Source organism: Erinaceus europaeus, chromosome 12 (genome assembly GCF_950295315.1).
Source record: "Erinaceus europaeus chromosome 12, mEriEur2.1, whole genome shotgun sequence".
Lineage (NCBI taxonomy): Eukaryota > Metazoa > Chordata > Mammalia > Eulipotyphla > Erinaceidae > Erinaceus > Erinaceus europaeus.
Genome location: NC_080173.1, coordinates 48,372,092 through 48,388,663, shown reverse-complemented (window position 1 = coordinate 48,388,663; position 16,572 = coordinate 48,372,092).

Genomic DNA, 16,572 nt, shown 5'->3' with positions numbered 1-16,572 from the left:
TGGAGAGGAAGTGTTAGGGAGGTACTCACTGCAAACTCTAGTGTACTTCTGCTTTCAGGTATATATTTTGCAGTAGTTTACGGATACGTGTGAACATAAGCTCTCTCTCACAGAAACTGGTGTATATCTAGGTTATGGAACTTTGTTAGAAAGTGAACCACCTGAGATGAAATTAGAGTATACTATGAAAGGAAAGGTCTCACCCGAGTAATGAAGCTGAAGGGTTGTCATTCCACTTGTGAAGTCTCTGGACACAGTCTGAGGTTAAGCATGTTGAGGTGGCAATCGTTGCGTTGGTTAGGTTGTGATTGGCGGATGCAATATTATTTGGTATGGATTGGGAGACGCATACGGGAAAGTAGGCCCTATCCAAGGGTTCCAGGACTGGGGGAAGTAGGGGCTCTATAGTGGAGATGTGAGGTTCCTGCTGTCTTAGGGTTCAAAAAGACAATCGATAGTTAATGTTAGCATCACATTATTTGGTAATTGGGTTAACATTCACTACAGAGGAGATCCAAAAGGCTAACAAACATAAGAAAAACTGCTCTTGGTCACTGATTGTCAGAGAAATGCAAATTAAGACAACACTAAGATACCACCTCACTCCTGTAAGAATGGAATACATCAAAAAGGACAGCAGCAACAAATGCTGGAGAGGATGTGGGGACAGAGGAACCCTTTTACATTGCTGGTGGGAATGTAAATTGGTACAGCCTCTGTGGAGAACAGTCTGGAAAACTCTCAGAAGACTAGACATGGACCTTCCATATGATCCAGTAATTCCTCTCCTGGGGTTATACCCCAAGGACTCCATAACACCCAACCAAAAAGAGGTATGTACTCCTATGTTCATAGCAGCACAATTCATAATAGCTAAAACCTGGAAGCAACCCAGGTGCCCAACAACAGATGAGTGGCTGAGAAAGCTGTGGTATATATACACAATGGAATACTATGCAGCTATCAAGAACAATGAACCCACCTTCTCTGACCCATCTTGGACAGAGCTAGAAGGAATTATGTTAAGTGAGCTAAGTCAGAAAGATAAAGATGAGTATGGGATGATCCCACTTATCAACAGAGGTTGAGTAAGAAGATCCGAAAGGGAAACTAAAAGCAGGACCTGACCAAATTGTAAGTAGGGCACCAAAGTAAAAACCCAGTGGTGAGGGGTAGACATGCAGCTTCCTGGGCCAGTGGGGGGTGGGAGTGGGTGGGAGGGATGGGTCACAGTCTTTTGGTGGTGGGAATGGTGTTTATGTACACTCCTAGCAAAATGTAGACATATAAATCAGTAGTTGATTAATATGAGAGGGGGAAAATCAATGTATGTCTCAAAGTTTTTCAAAACACAAACTGAATCTTTTTAATATTTAGGCTGTGTATTTGATATGCGGACTCTCTCAAAAGCCTAGATTCATTGTATTTCTATTGAAGAAAAGAAGAGGCATAAAGGTATTTTTATGGGGCAAGGGAAACATAATGGTTATACAAAAGACTTTCGTGCCTGAGTTGCTGAGTTCTCCGGTTCAATCCCTGGCATCACCATAAACCATAGTTGAGCAGAGCTTTGCTGTGTGTGTCTCTCTCTGTCTGTCTGTCTCTGTCTCTCATTAAAAAATAATAAGAGGCCGGGCAGTAGTTCACCCATCATGCACATATCATCATGCACAAGGACCTGAGTTCTAGCCCCCATTCCCCACCTGCAGAGGGGACACTTCACAATCAGTGAAGCAGGTCTGCCAGGTGTCTATCTTATTTTCTCCCTCTCTATCTCCCCTCCCCTCTCAATTTCTTTCTGTCCTGTCAAATAAAAGGAACAACTAGCCACCAGGAACAGTAGATTCATAGTGCCAGCACCAAGCCCCAGTGGTAAAATAATAATAGTAATTATTATTCAAATAAAATAATAAGAAAAATAATAATATAGTATTAAAATATATCTGTATATGTATAGATGCTTTATATATACATGTAGATGTAAAAATAAGTTTAAAAATGAAATTTCTCCCTCATTAAAATAAACATTTTAAAATGAGTTGCTATTTAATTACACCATCTTGACCTCAGTCTTCTCTGCTTTAACAACTTGGATGCTAGTCTCAATATTTTCTAGTCTCCTCCATCCTGTTTCTGATCCAAAACTAACTGGCCATTTGCTAGTATGTGGTTCTATTTTAATTCCAACAACAGCCACATGTGTGAAATTTTATAAGAAACACACAGTGCCGTCTACACTTCTTTTTTTTTTATTTATAAAAAAGGAAACATTGACAAAACCATAGGATAAGAGGGGTACAACTCCACACAGTTCCCACCACCAGAACTCTTTCCCATCCACTCCCCTGATATCCATCTACACTTCTAAGGCATTCACTGGAAATGAAAGAATGTCTTCAGCAAAGCTGCTCTTGCAGTCCTCACTACTTTCACCACAGTCAGCATGAACTGGCCTTGAGCCATTCCAATTTAGAACACTCATCCAATTACATTCCCCAGACTGAGCTTGTATACATTCCCACAGTGAAATCACCTTTGGGGGGAACTCACTTTTACCAAGTCCATAAAATTACTATGCCAAATAGCTTAGAGAAGAGTTGGAAGGTTTGTGGATTTTTTATTGGCATGTTTTCTTTCTATAAATATAGTTGTATGGAATCTAAATGAATAGCCAATAGTTTTAGTAGTAGTAGTAGGAGGAGGAGGAGGAGGAGGAGGAAGAAGAGTACCAGGCTATTTTCTGAGCAGAGACTTAGGATATTCTAATATTTCTTGGGCACAGAAATGAATTTGTATTTTACTATTGTTGGGTTGAGTTGATTAGATTCTGTTGGTTGAAGTTGCTTCATTCTTATATATTTTCGTTGATTTTTCCACTTACTTGTTCTATTCATGTTTGAGTGAGGAGTGCTAAAATCTCCAGTTTTAATTGTGGATTTTACTTAACTTGCTTTTCATTCTATGAAGCTTGCTTCACATAATTGGCAGTGGTGAAGTAAACATAATATAGAGTGCTATGTCTTCATAATGGAATACCCTTTTATCATTTCCTAATGTCCCTCTGTATTTCCAGTAACTAGCAGTACTCTGAACGATATTTCACCAGGTTTTAATATAATCATGTATGACTTCCTTAGATTAATGTTTGTGTAACTATCTTCTTTCCATCCTTTTACTCACTGGGACTGAAAGGAGGTCTCTAATCATATTTTTAAATGAGCATAGTTCCACCTGGGTCATGTTCTTCTTAATCCAGTCTGCCAATTCTTTTAATAGGCTTATTGAACCCATTTATATTTTTATAATTTTATTAGTGACTTGATATTGATTTACAGAACTATGTGATGACAGGGGTATAGCACTGCTGTATTCCAGCCACCTGAGTTCTGTGTCCCCATTGTCTCCACTGGAAATATCAGTAGTTCTCCCAGGGTCACAAGTATAGATGGACTCTTACTTCTATATCTATTTACATATTTGTCTTCTTTTTTTCCTGTGGTCCTGCCTTCTCTTCCTTTCTAAGTCACACCTACACCACTACTATTTCTAAGTGTTCTTCCATTTGTCCTCTCCTGTCTCTAGGTCCTGATGGAATTGGAATTCAGAGCCCTCTGCTGTCTTCTCCTAACATTTCTCCCCCACTGGAGTAAGAACCAAAATTGTCTACGGAGTGCAGAAGGTGGGAGTTCTGGCCTCTGTAATTGCTTCTCCTCTGAATATGGTTGTTGACAGGTCAGTCCATATCCCCAGCCTGTTTCTATTCATCCCTAGTGGGATAGGGCTCTGGAGAGGTAAGGCTCTGGAATACATTGGTGAGGTCATCTGCCCAGGGAAGTCAGCATGGAACATGCCTGAGAGTCCAGTGCTTTACCCACTGCTCCACCTCCTGGACCACAGAACCATAATAGCAACTACAACTTGGTGGCTGAAAGTCAATAAAATATAAAGCAGGACAAAATTATTAATAAACAGGAACCAAAGAGTAGGAACGGAGCCGATAGGAGTAGGGATCCTAGGGTGAAAGGAAGCTAGAAAGCCCATTTTAGGTATGTTCCTAGGGTCCATGACCAGTAATTTTTGCTTGAGCTTGATAGCTAACACAGAGGTAGACTAAAAGTGTTGTCTGGGAAGATGGTATCAGAGTAGTGAATGAAACTGAAAGTTAGATTAGGGCAGAGAGTAGCTCCCAAATGTGAAGAAAACATAAAAATATAGCTAACTGTTTACCCCATCAATCTGACCCAGGGCCCATAACTATTGATGATGAGGTGGTCTGGTATTGACCAAAAAGTTAAAGTTAAGTGAGCCAGTCTCTTGCCCTTATCCAGTTTTTGTAGTTCTTTCTCTAACGAATGAGCTTAGACTTTCTCACTTTAGTTGTTAAAATGTTAAGAATTACTGAGTGTCACTTGTTGTACCCAAGACAGTATTAGGTTTATGAAGTCTGCTTCTTTAGGTCTTTTTACTAGATTGCTGAGCTTATTAGGTGTAAGTCTAATTGGATAGAAAATTTATGATACCTTTATTTAGGCCACTCTACCAGAATACCAGGCTTATTAGGTATAAATCTAATCACAGAGGTTTATTAAGCACTTTTATTTTGAGGTATATGTGATTATTTATAGATACATGTATATCTGTATCCAGTACCATAGGCCCTGACTTGTATCTAGTGTCTTTAAATTTGCTAAGTAATGCACCATCTAAAGTGGAAATTGGTAGTCCCATATTGTAGGAAAGATCTCACCAGCTTAGAGGAGTTGGGAGGTTGACATGTTAGGCTTGGCATCTCTGGAAACAATCTGCAGTAACAAGTCAATAGCACTTTAACATGTCCCGGGAGCACCAGTACCACTGGTTTAGTTGAGGTCCACAGAGGTTGTATGCCAGTAAGGAAGAAACATCAAGAAATATGAGAGAAGAAACATCAAGAAATATGAGCCAAGTCCCAGAGGTTCCAGGACTAGGAGAAATAAGGATCTTAAAGAAAATGGGAAGAGATCCTTGAAGTCTTAGAAAGAGTTTAAAATAGCAATAGTTAATTATTATTATATCCAAGTTAGTTGGAAGCTTGTTTTTCTTTGAAAATCTAATGGGTAGGTTTTATCGTAATATACTTGACCTCACTATTCTCTGTGCCCTTTAGGGGTATCTTCTAATCACAGTGTCTTAGATACTGGGCCAAATGGTTTTTGGTCTAAGGCTACTGTAGGTAACTTAAGCTGTGGTGTTTCTGAGGATGTCTCAGTTGTAGTTGGTGAGTTTTGTTAAGTTTGATAGTTGTAGATATTTGTTGTTTTAGGGGAGATCGATCCATTCTGTTATTTCATTGGCCATGCCTCCTGGATGTCTCACCATTGCATTTATATTTCTTTGTCTTAGCTGTTGTGGGTTGCTTGAAATACTTATTGTATTGTTACAGTTTAGAAATGTTCAGGTCATAGAGTTAACTCACCCAGTAGGACACACACCTTGCTATGCCTGCATTCCAGAGTCAAACCTCTAACAACACCTGGGAGAATCATGGCACTGGAGGTAGTTCTGAAGCCCTAGGGTATCTCTCTGGATGAATGAGAAGTCCTGGAGTGATAAAACTGTGCATGTGTGAGCCATCAACTCTGCAAAGAAAGCTTTGTTTTTATTTGATTCTTTCTTAGATCACTTTATGAGAGAAATGTTGACTTTAAAGGCTATTATTCACATATATGTACCGTTTCTTACGTACCCATAATAGGTGTCACATTCCCCATCAACTTGTCCTCTTCTTCCACCAGAGATGCTGGCTTCCCACTACCTCATCAACCTCCTCCCACCCTATCCTTAAAGTTATTGAATCAAATGAAATAGACCACATCTAATTAAAGTGTCTCCTTGTATTTTCCCTTTCTGTGTTCATTAGGTCACCCAATTGTTTCTGTTATCTAGTTCCCATAGGCTTAGGCTATATTCATAATTGCTCATTGGAGGATTTTTATTATAACAGCTTTAAAAAACTGTTCATATAATTCTAACAGTTGTCTTCTCAGTGCTGACTTTTACATATTTATTTTCACCTAGCTATATATCTTTGGGTTGTTTTATATTGAATTTCTTAGTTTTTTTTTTTTTGTGCCTTATTGATTTCCTGTCAGTACCTGGGTAATGACAGGGTGATATTGTTGATCTCAGTATCCTGATCTGGTACTATCTCTTTGATGCTTAGTTGCATTTGTAGAATATGCCAACTACCAACTATACAATTAATTTTTTAACTTCCACCAGGGTTATCACTGGTGCTTGGTGCCTACTCAACAAATCTACCACTCCTCACGGCCAGTTTTCCCAGTTTTCTCCCTTATTTATTTTATTTTATAGAACAGGAAGTAATTGAGAGGAGAGGAGAAGACAAAAAGGAAGTGATAAAGAGAAATACCTGCAGACCTGCTTCACTGCTCTTGAAGCTTCTTCCACTAAACCCAGGTCCTTGCCCGTGGTGACATGTGCACTCAACTGGGTGCACCACCACCCAGTCCCCTTATACAATTACTCTTATGAAAATGTACGGAGGACTGTAGTACACCCAGCTGAGTGCAAATGTTACAATGCCAAGGACCTGAGTTCAAGTCCCTGGTCCCCATCTGCAGGGAGGAAGCTTCACAAGTGGTGGACAGGTGACTCTCCTTCTCTCCCTCTCTTTCTTCCCCTTCTCGATTTCTTTGTCTCTGTCAAAAATAAATAAATAAAATATTTAAAAACATATGAGGGAGGGGCTGGGTGGTGGTACACCTGGCTGAAAGCACATGTTACAATGTGCAAGGACCCAGGTTCAAGCCCCCAATCCCCACCTGCAGGGGAAAAGTTTTGAGTGTTAAAGCAGTGCTGCAGGTGTCTCTCTGTCTCTCACCCACTTTATCTCTCCCTTCCCTCTTGATTCCTGGCTGTCTCTATCAAATAAAAAAAGATAATAATCTTTTAAGAATATATCTGGGGTATATGCCAGAGGTAGATATGCTACTGTTATTTGAGCAGTTTCCAGTATTTTTAGTGATCAAAACTGCATCCCAAAATGCTTCTTGCTGTCCCCTGACATGCTGTCAAATCACCTGTTGTAGGACCACTTGCTGCAAACCACCTTGTATAACCAGCTGCTGCCAGCCTTGCTGTCAGACCACCTCCTGCTGTAAATCCTGCTGCCTGCTTTGCTGACCCCCCAGCTGCTGCTGCAAACACTGCTGCCAGCCCATTTTCTGTACATGTGTGTATTGTCACCGAATTTGCTACTACCCCACCTGCTGCCACCTTTGGGTGCCTCCCCCAAAGCTTTGGGTCTTGTTGCTATCAGCCCTGCTGCTGCTCCTTTTGTAGAACAGCTACCACCCATCATAGCCCAGCTTCTCTCAACTACCTACACCGTACAATGAACTCACTCCAAATGAGCTGATTTGAGTGTCTGAGCATCTGCTTTATAGTATACCCTCTACTCTCTAGCTATCTCCTTTTTACCTTTGAATCAGTCTTTCCCTTCCTTATCTACTTTATCTGTATTGATCTCTTCCTCATGGATAAATGATTTTCCTCTTTTTTCTGTAAGAAATAAACAAACAAACAAATGAAAAAAAGTCTCTGGATTTCTTCTAGTAACAGGGAGTCTTCCCTGTCTCTATACTACCTTGCATATATTTTTTCTGGATGTTTTTGTTCTAAACTGCATTTCACTTCTATAATATCTTCCTAGTATCATAAAAACCTTGGGAAGTGAGTGACAAGAGTATCTTTGACAACCCCCCACCCCAAATAAATGTAAAACTTATTTGGAGAGCCTTGGAGAGAACATAAATGGTTCTGCAAAGACTTTCATGCCTGAGGCTCTGAGGTTCTAGGTTCAATCACCAGCACCATTATAACCCAGACCTGAGCAGTGCTCTGATATCTCTTTCTGCGTCTCTCATTAAAATAAAATAAACATGGGGAGTCGGGCGGTAGCACAATGGGTTAAGAGCACGTGGCGCAAAGCACAAAGACCGGCATAAGGATCCCGGTTCAAGCCCCCGGCTCTCTACCTGAAGGGGAGTTGCTTCACAAGCAGTGAAGCAGGTCTGCAGGTATCTATCTCTCCCCTTCTCTGTCTTCTCCTCCTCTCTCCATTTCTCTCTGTCCTATCCAACAACAACGACATCAATAACAACAATAATAACTACAACAATAAAACAACAAGAGCAACAAAAGGAATAAATAAATAAATATAAAAATTTTAAATAAAATAAACATTTTAAAATATTTTATTTATTTAGAATAGACACTAGGGGAAATTGAGTGTGAAGGGAGGGAGGGAAGGAGGGAGAGAGAGACCTATAGCACTGCCTTACCACTCGTGAAGCTCCTCCAGTGCAGGTGGGGACTGGGGGCTTGAACCTTGTTTCTTGTGGGCTTTCATGTATGCACTCTACCAGATGTGCCATTGTTGTATAAGTACCCTGCACTAACCAGTTGTGCCACTGGAGCTCCTGCATGTGCCATCACTTTGTGCTGGTTCAGAGCTAATTGTGGAGAGCCATGTGCTGCGCCCCAAGATGGCGCCAGCCTCCTCTATCCTCCAGACCACAGGGAGAAGTAAACAACTCCATAAATGGTCTGAGACTGAGAGCGCGCTTGCTTCCGCGATCGTGTGCCTATGAGCAGCTGCCACGTGTGCCCTTGGGATTGGCTGACCCATGAGTATATAAGTTGGAGGTTAGGTTATAGCAGGGCTTTTTGCGGTTCAAGGCTCCCGAATAAACTGCTTGAAGAAGAACTCGGCATTGCGTGATCCTTGCAGGCAAGGGTGGACGCGACAAGTGGTGGCCCTTACAGGGACATCATCCGAAACGGGGTTCAGAACTTCGGCAGTCGGGGCAGTGCACTGGTAAGTTCCCAGGGTAAAGTGGGACAATAAGGCCCGCAGTGAGGTGGCTAGCAGGGCTCATCTCTGTAGATAAAGGACGAGCGGGAGAACGTTCGTGGGTTTAGCGAACGGAAAGTAAAAGTCCCCCCAGGTAGGGAACGGGGAGTACAAAGTGGGCTAGCAGCCACATAATTTTTGGGAGGAAGTTATCATGGGGACTTCCCAGTCCCATCCAATTTTTTTGGCTCTGCAGGAGCTACTTCTATCCAATAAATTAAAAATCAAGAAGTCCACACTTGAAAGATTCTTGAGTGAGTGTGACATAGTCACCCCCTGGTTCACAGCCTCAGGGAGCTTGACTGTCTCTTGCTGGGAGAAGTTAGGAAAGGACCTAGACTTTGCTTGGGAGCAGAATGACCTGAAAGCAGGAGTAAGGCCCGTATGGAAATTAGTGCGCAGTTGCCTTGAGGATCAGAAGTGCTGCGAGGCCATTGAAAAGGGGCAGAACGCCTTGGAAATGCTACAGGAGGAACGCTCTGAGAAAGTGGAAAGTAAGAAGGAGGAGAGAAAGGGAAATCTTTATACCCTGATCTAGAGGAGCTGGAAACACTCCCCTCCTCCTCGGAATCAGAGGAGGAGGAGGGGGAGGACGTGCAGGCCTTAGTGGAGAGACTGGAAGAGGCTACTTTAAGAGAAAGAAGGAAAAGGAAAGAGAGGGATAAGGCACCAAAAAAACTGGAGGACGGAGAACTGGGAGGGGGCTATGCCTCAGCCTTGCCCTCGGCTCCGCCCCCTTATCTGGAGGGTGTGACAACCGTCCAACCCTTGGGGACTGGAGGGCCAAGCCGTTCCTTTTGCCCGGGGCTATGGGCCCGGGTTAGGACGGAGATGCAACTTGTCTATCCGGTGTTTCAAGATCTCCAAGGGAACCGGTATGAGGAGCCCTTGGATTTCAAAGTAGTTAAGTCCCTGGCAGAATCTGTGAAGGCTTATGGGGTTAGTGCATCCTTCACTCTTGCTCAAGTGGAATCTCTCAATAGGCTTTGCATGACACCGGCTGATTGGCAAGGCTTAGTTCGTGCTTGTCTCAGCCCAGGACAATATCTAGATTGGAGAGCATTCTGGATTGATTTTGCAACCGAGCAAGCGGCTGTTAATGCACGTGCAGGTCAACCTGCCTGGGACCGAGACATGCTCCTAGGACTAGGCAGGTTTGTAGGCCAGCAGACTGGGTACCCTCCACAAGTATATGAGCAGGTGAATCTCTGCGCCATAAGAGCATGGAAGGCCCTTCCAAATAGGGGACAAGTTAGCGGCAACTTAACAAAAATTCTGCAGGGACCCACGGAGCCTTTTTCAGATTTTGTGGCCCGCATAGTTGAGGCGGCGGGCAGAATCTTTGGGGACCCAGACACAGCTATGCCTCTTATTAAACAGCTGGTATATGAGCAATGTACCGAAGAATGCAGAGCGGCTATCACACCACATAAGGGCAAAGGAATTGAGTGGTGGTTGAAAGTTTGCAGAGAGATTGGAGGCCCTTTGACTAATGCAGGACTTGCCGCTGCGGTTGTCCAACTTGCAGGAAGGAAAAGCAGTAACACTAGGGCTTGTTTCAAATGTGGCAAGATGGGACATATTAAGAAGCAGTGCCCTGAGAAAGGCAGAACAGGAGGAAGTGCTAGAATGAGACAGCCCGGCCTCTGCCCTAGATGTAAAAAGGGGAACCATTGGGCTAATGAATGCCGCTCCGTTAAGGACATTAACGGACAACCCCTGAGTCAGGGATATGGAGGAGCCTGTCCAAAAAAACGGCCAGAGGGGCCCCCGTCCCCAGGGCCCACAAATATATGGGGCAGTAGAGAGTCGGGACAGGGAGATCAGTCAGGAAAGGTGGCCCAGCTTTCGCCCTCTGGGGAACCATGGAGAGCCACTGCGGGTTCAGCAGGATTGGACCTCTGTTCCACCTCCCGACTCATCTTAACTCCTCAGATGGGGGTCCAGCTTGTAACAACCGACTTTACAGGACCCCTCGAGCCAGGCACAGTAGGCTTACTTTTGGGCAGATCCTCTTCAGCATTGCGAGGACTTCTTATTCACCCTGGGGTTATAGACTCCGACTTCACCGGGGTTGTTAAGATTATGGTGTCCTCCCCCCGGGGAATTGTAGCCATTTCCCCGGGAGACAAGATCGCCCAATTGCTTATCTTACCCAGCCTACATGATCGCTTCGCGGCTAAGACAGTTGAACGGGGGGGGGGGGGGGGTCGAGGTTTTGGCTCCTCCGGCACAGACTTGACATTCCTATCTCTGGATTTAGAACAAAGACCATTGATGGTATTAGAAGTTGAAGGAAAAAACATTCAGGGGCTTCTTGATACTGGGGCTGACAGAAGTATTGTGGCCGCCAAAGACTGGCCAACAGGATGGCCTGTGCAAACTTCCTCTCAAACCCTGCAAGGCCTGGGTTATGCAAGGACTCCAGACATGAGTGCTAGACAGCTAAAATGGAAAGATAAGGAAGGCCATTGTGGCTTGATGCAGCCATATGTTTTGGAGCTACCCATCTCGTTATGGGGGAGGGACTTGCTTAAAGAGATGGATTTTAAATTAAGTAATGAATACTCCATGGCAGCTCAAACTCAGATGAAAAGAATGGGTTGTGTCCCTGGCTTTGGCCTGGGGAAGCACCTACAGGGACGCAAGTCCCCTGTTGTGGCTCGACTGCACTCAGGAAGATCAGGTCTGGGTTTTTCCTAGGGGCCACTGCGGACACAGGTATTCCCATCTCTTGGAAAACAGAGGATCCAGTGTGGGTTCCTCAGTGGCCTCTTTCCTCTGAAAAATTAGCCGCGACCAGAGAGCTGGTTGCGGGGCAACTTGCCTTGAAACATATCAAACCTTCTGTGTCCCCCTGGAATACTCCTATATTTGTGATTAAGAAAAAGTCAGGAAAATGGAGACTGTTACATGATCTGCAGGCAATCAGCCACCAAATGCAGATCATGGGGCCAGTACAGCGGGGGCTTCCATTGCTAATGGCCCTGCCTGAGAGATGGCCCATAATAGTCATAGATATCAAGGACTGTTTTTTCTCTATCCCATTAAGTGAGAGGGACACGGAAAGATTCGCCTTTACCGTACCATCCTGCAATCATGAAGAACCCGACCAGAGATTCGAATGGGTTGTGCTGCCCCAGGGTATGGCGAATAGTCCAACCATGTGCCAGCTGTTTGTTAGTGAGACGATTGCTTCCCTCAGGAAGAAATATCCTACCTTAAAATGTATTCATTATATGGATGATATTCTACTTGCTGAAAAAACTGAAACCTTACTTGATCAAGCGTATGAGGAATTAGTTCAGATTTTAAGAGGAAAAGGGCTGTATATTGCCCCTGAAAAGGTGCAGAGAGTTGAGGTGGTAAACTACTTAGGAGCATGCATTAAACCTATGGAGGTAGTGCCCCAGAAGCTGGAATTGAGGAAGGATGGCTTACGTACTCTGAATGACTTTCAAAAATTGTTAGGGAATATTAATTGGGTAAGGAGTTACTTAAAGCTTCCAAATCATGAGCTGAAACCCCTGTATGATGTCTTGATAGGGGATTCCGCCCTGAGCTCCCCAAGAGTATTGACGCCAGAGGCTAGGCTGGTCCTAGAGAAGGTAGAAAGATCCCTTCAGGGAGCCTTCTTGAAACGTTGGGATGCCAACAAGCCCCTGACTTTATGCATTTTATCTACCTTGTCACAGCCCATGGGGCTGCTGTGGCAAGAGGGTCCATTGCTTTGGATTCATTCAAGAATTTCTTCTGCTAAATCCATACAATATTATCCTTCAGCAGTAGCAGATCTGGCCCTGACCGGGATTCAGCAATGTATACAGTTTTTTGGCATCTTACCAACCACATTAGTGGTCCCTTATTCTAGCTACCAGGTACAGACCCTGTGTGGAGCTTTGGATGAGTGGGCCATCTTGAGATGTGGCTATCCCAGAGAAATTGATAATCACTATCCCAAACATCCTCTCGTGAGCTTCTTTAAGGAGCACCCCGTGATTTTCCCTAAGATTACTGCAGTGAGGCCTCTGTCTTCAGCGCCTAACACTTTCACAGATGGCTCTAAGACAGGATGTGGAGCTTACGTAATAGAACACCAAGAACCAGTTAGGTGTCATTTCCAACCAGGCTCTCCTCAAATAGTGGAGTTGCAAATTGTAATTGAAGTCTTTAAGAGATGCCATTTTCCCTTTAATTTGATATCTGACTCTGCTTATGTGGTTAATGCAGTCAAGGTTCTAGAGGCCGCTGGACCTATAAAAAGATCCAGCATGGTGTGTGCGCTGTTAAAAGAACTACAAGATCTGATTTGGCACCGCACACAGCGCTTTTATATTCAACACATTCGAGCACACACTGGATTGCCTGGCCCCCTGAGTGAGGGTAATAACATTGTAGATAAATTGGCAAGACAGGTTGTCCTCTTGATGGCTCCAGCAATGGAACGGGCCAGACGTTTTCATGAACTTTTTCATGTAAATGCTAAAACCCTACAGAAAAAATTTAATTTGCCCTGTGCGGATGCTCGTCAGGTGGTTCTGGGTTGCCCTCAGTGTGTGACTTTCCAGCATCCACCAAGCGTTGGAATTAACCCTCGGGGCTTACGCCCTGGCGTCCTATGGCAAATGGATGTCACGCACTTTTCTGAATTTGGCACGCTTAAGTATCTACATGTCTCTGTAGACACCTGCTCTGGTGTTATCATGGCCACCCCATTGAGTGGCAAAAAGGCTCGCAATGTGATCACCCATTGCCTAGAGGCATGGGCTGCATGGGGTATGCCTCAAATTTTGAAAACAGACAATGGCCCTGCCTACACTGCTCGGTCTTTTGTCTCCTTCTGCCAGCAAATGGGAGTCCGCTTAACCCATGGCCTGCCCTATAATCCTCAGGGTCAAGGCATTGTGGAACGTGCTCATCGCACCCTCAAGGAATGTCTGTTAAAACAAAAAGGGGGAATAGGCCACGGCCACACCCCTAAGGAAAGACTATCCCTAGCCTTATTTACACTTAATTTTTTAAATTTGGATATTAATGGCCACTCTGCGGCCAAAAGACATCATATGCCCCATGGCCCACAGAGAGGCATGGTAAAATGGAAGGACATATTAACAGGCACATGGCATGGGCCTGATTCCGTGCTGACATGGGCACGAGGCTCTGTTTGTGTTTTTCCACAGGACAAACCAGATCTGGTGTGGGTACCTGAATGACTGGTGAGAAAGGTCCAAGATGCCCCACCACCAAAGAATACACCAGATGCTCCTGATGACTGCGGTGGTGATGCCGGTGATGACAGAGCCTCGCTGGGGAATCCTGTCCGTGTTTCCAAGGCCGATGCCGATACGGCATGATGCCGGGCTCTTAGGAAACTGGTCTGGGAGTTTCGATACCCTGATGCGACAACTGCGAAGCGCCATCGTGGCAGTCAACTCAATGCGGGTGGATGCTTCCATGGCGGCGGGGTTGACCTCCTGGATCAATCAAGCAATGGACAGTTTGAAAGAGTGGGCGGGCTTGGGACGCTTAACTGTGCTCTTGGTTCTCGCCTCCCTGATGGGCCTGTGGTGTATTTGCAAAATTAGGATCACACAAAGGCGTGAAGTCGTGCTGATTGCACAGGCCTTCACAGCAATCGAGGATGGCCACTCCCCCCAGGCTTGGCTGGCGGCCTTAAGAGCCTGATATGAAACGCTCAGGGTGCGAGGCAAAGCACTGCACTTGAGGGTGTAATGCCGTCTCAAGGAGTGCACGTCCAATGCATGCAGGTTGTGCCGCTCCCTAACCCCATAATTTCCTTATCTCTTGCCCCAGAACAAAACGGCACGGGATGGGTCTAGCACTGGCGAAGCTTGATTGCTTAGGCGAGGACTATGACAGTATCCCCTCCTTTCTGGGATTGGACCTCTACACTCACCTGCTGCGTTGTTAAAACAAAAAGGGGTAACTGTGGAGAGCCATGTGCCGTGCCCCAAGATGGCGCCAGCCTCCTCTATCCTCCAGACCACAGGGAGAAGTAAACAACTCCATAAATGGTCTGAGACTGAGAGCGCGCTTGCTTCCGCGATTGTGTGCCTATGAGCAGCTGCCACGTGTGCCCTTGGGATTGGCTGACCCATGAGTATATAAGTTGGAGGTTAGGTTATAGCGGGGCTTTTTGCTGTTCAAGGTTCCCGAATAAACTGCTTGAAGAAGAACTCGGCGTTGCGTGATCCTTGCAGGCAAGGGTGGACGCGACAGCTAATGTCTTATTTTACCTCAGGGATACATGAAGTCATACCAGACTCAGGTAGGAATAACCCAGAACTGCAGATCTGCACTCTGTATCTGGTTGTTTTAGCAGATACTTTAGGATACTTTCACATGCTCAGAACTTTTTTATGCAAAGATGAAGGAAATGAAGGACAGGAAATGAGAAGGAACTGTATAGCTACTGTATCCAGGGCAGATATAAAGGTGCCGGCAAAATAGGGGATGTGAGTATTCCAGTGAGAAACAACACAAGAGAGAACACACAAGCATCTGGCTTTTTGTGGTATGTTACTAAAATGAGAAAAAAAAGGAAGGGGGAGTTAGGACCCAGTGTCCACTTGGTCAGGCTGACAGAGATGAGATTTGTCAGCCTTACAGCTTGGTTCTCTGAAGGCCCTGCCAAACAATCTAACCATGTTACAAGCATTCTTAGCACATTGTGGAAGAGGAGTACTTGAAATGATTACTAATGTGTATCTAGCACTTAGAAGAGGTTATTCAATGCTTTATATGCAGTATCTCCCTCTCAAAGCCTGTAAGGAAGACTTTAGCACACGTTTGTAAGAGTCAAATGAATAGAGCTCCAAGACCATGTGGAACATGCCCCAACTCACACAACTCCACAGCTTGTGAACAACTTGATTGTTTTCCAAGAACAAACCTGTCTTTAGTGAATGCTTCTATTTGTGATGCACCTGAAGAGATGAAAGAGGCAACAAAGTTTTATACCTGGACGTGAATAACTTGATTTTATCATACTTATCTGATCACTGACAATTGACAACTGGGGACAAACACTGAGAAATATGAAGTCTACAGTCTGTAGAATGAATTGGCCCTTTTCCTTCAGTAACTGTCCTGTGGACCACTATGCTTCAGTCACAGTGTTCATGAAGCAGATACAGAAATAAGCAAAATGTCCAAAACTCTGCCCTGTGTTAGATTTACTAAGTAGAAACAAAGAAGAATGTATAATCCTCTGGAAAAGAAAAGGATAAACTGTGGACCAGCGAGCTCATCCATGCTTGTGTGAGGTCTTGAGTATCCCTGGTGCCACATAAAAATGCTTTCTATCTTAATTCTTTTTCAGCCACCAGGTTCCAAATGCTACCATGATGTCAACCTGACTTCCCTGGGTAAACGAACCCACCAATGTCTCCTAGAATCCTGCTTCCCCAGAGTCCTGCCCAACTGGGGAGGGAGGGGTGGCTGGGAGTATGGATAGACCTGCTAATACCCATGTTCAGTAGGGAATCAATTACAGAAACCAGACTTTTGCCTTCTGCACCCCATAATGACCCTGGATCCATGCTCCCAGAGGGATAAAGAATAGGAGCACTATCAAGGTAGGGCAGATGGGATACAGAGTTCTGGTGGTGAGAATTGTGGAATTATACCCATCT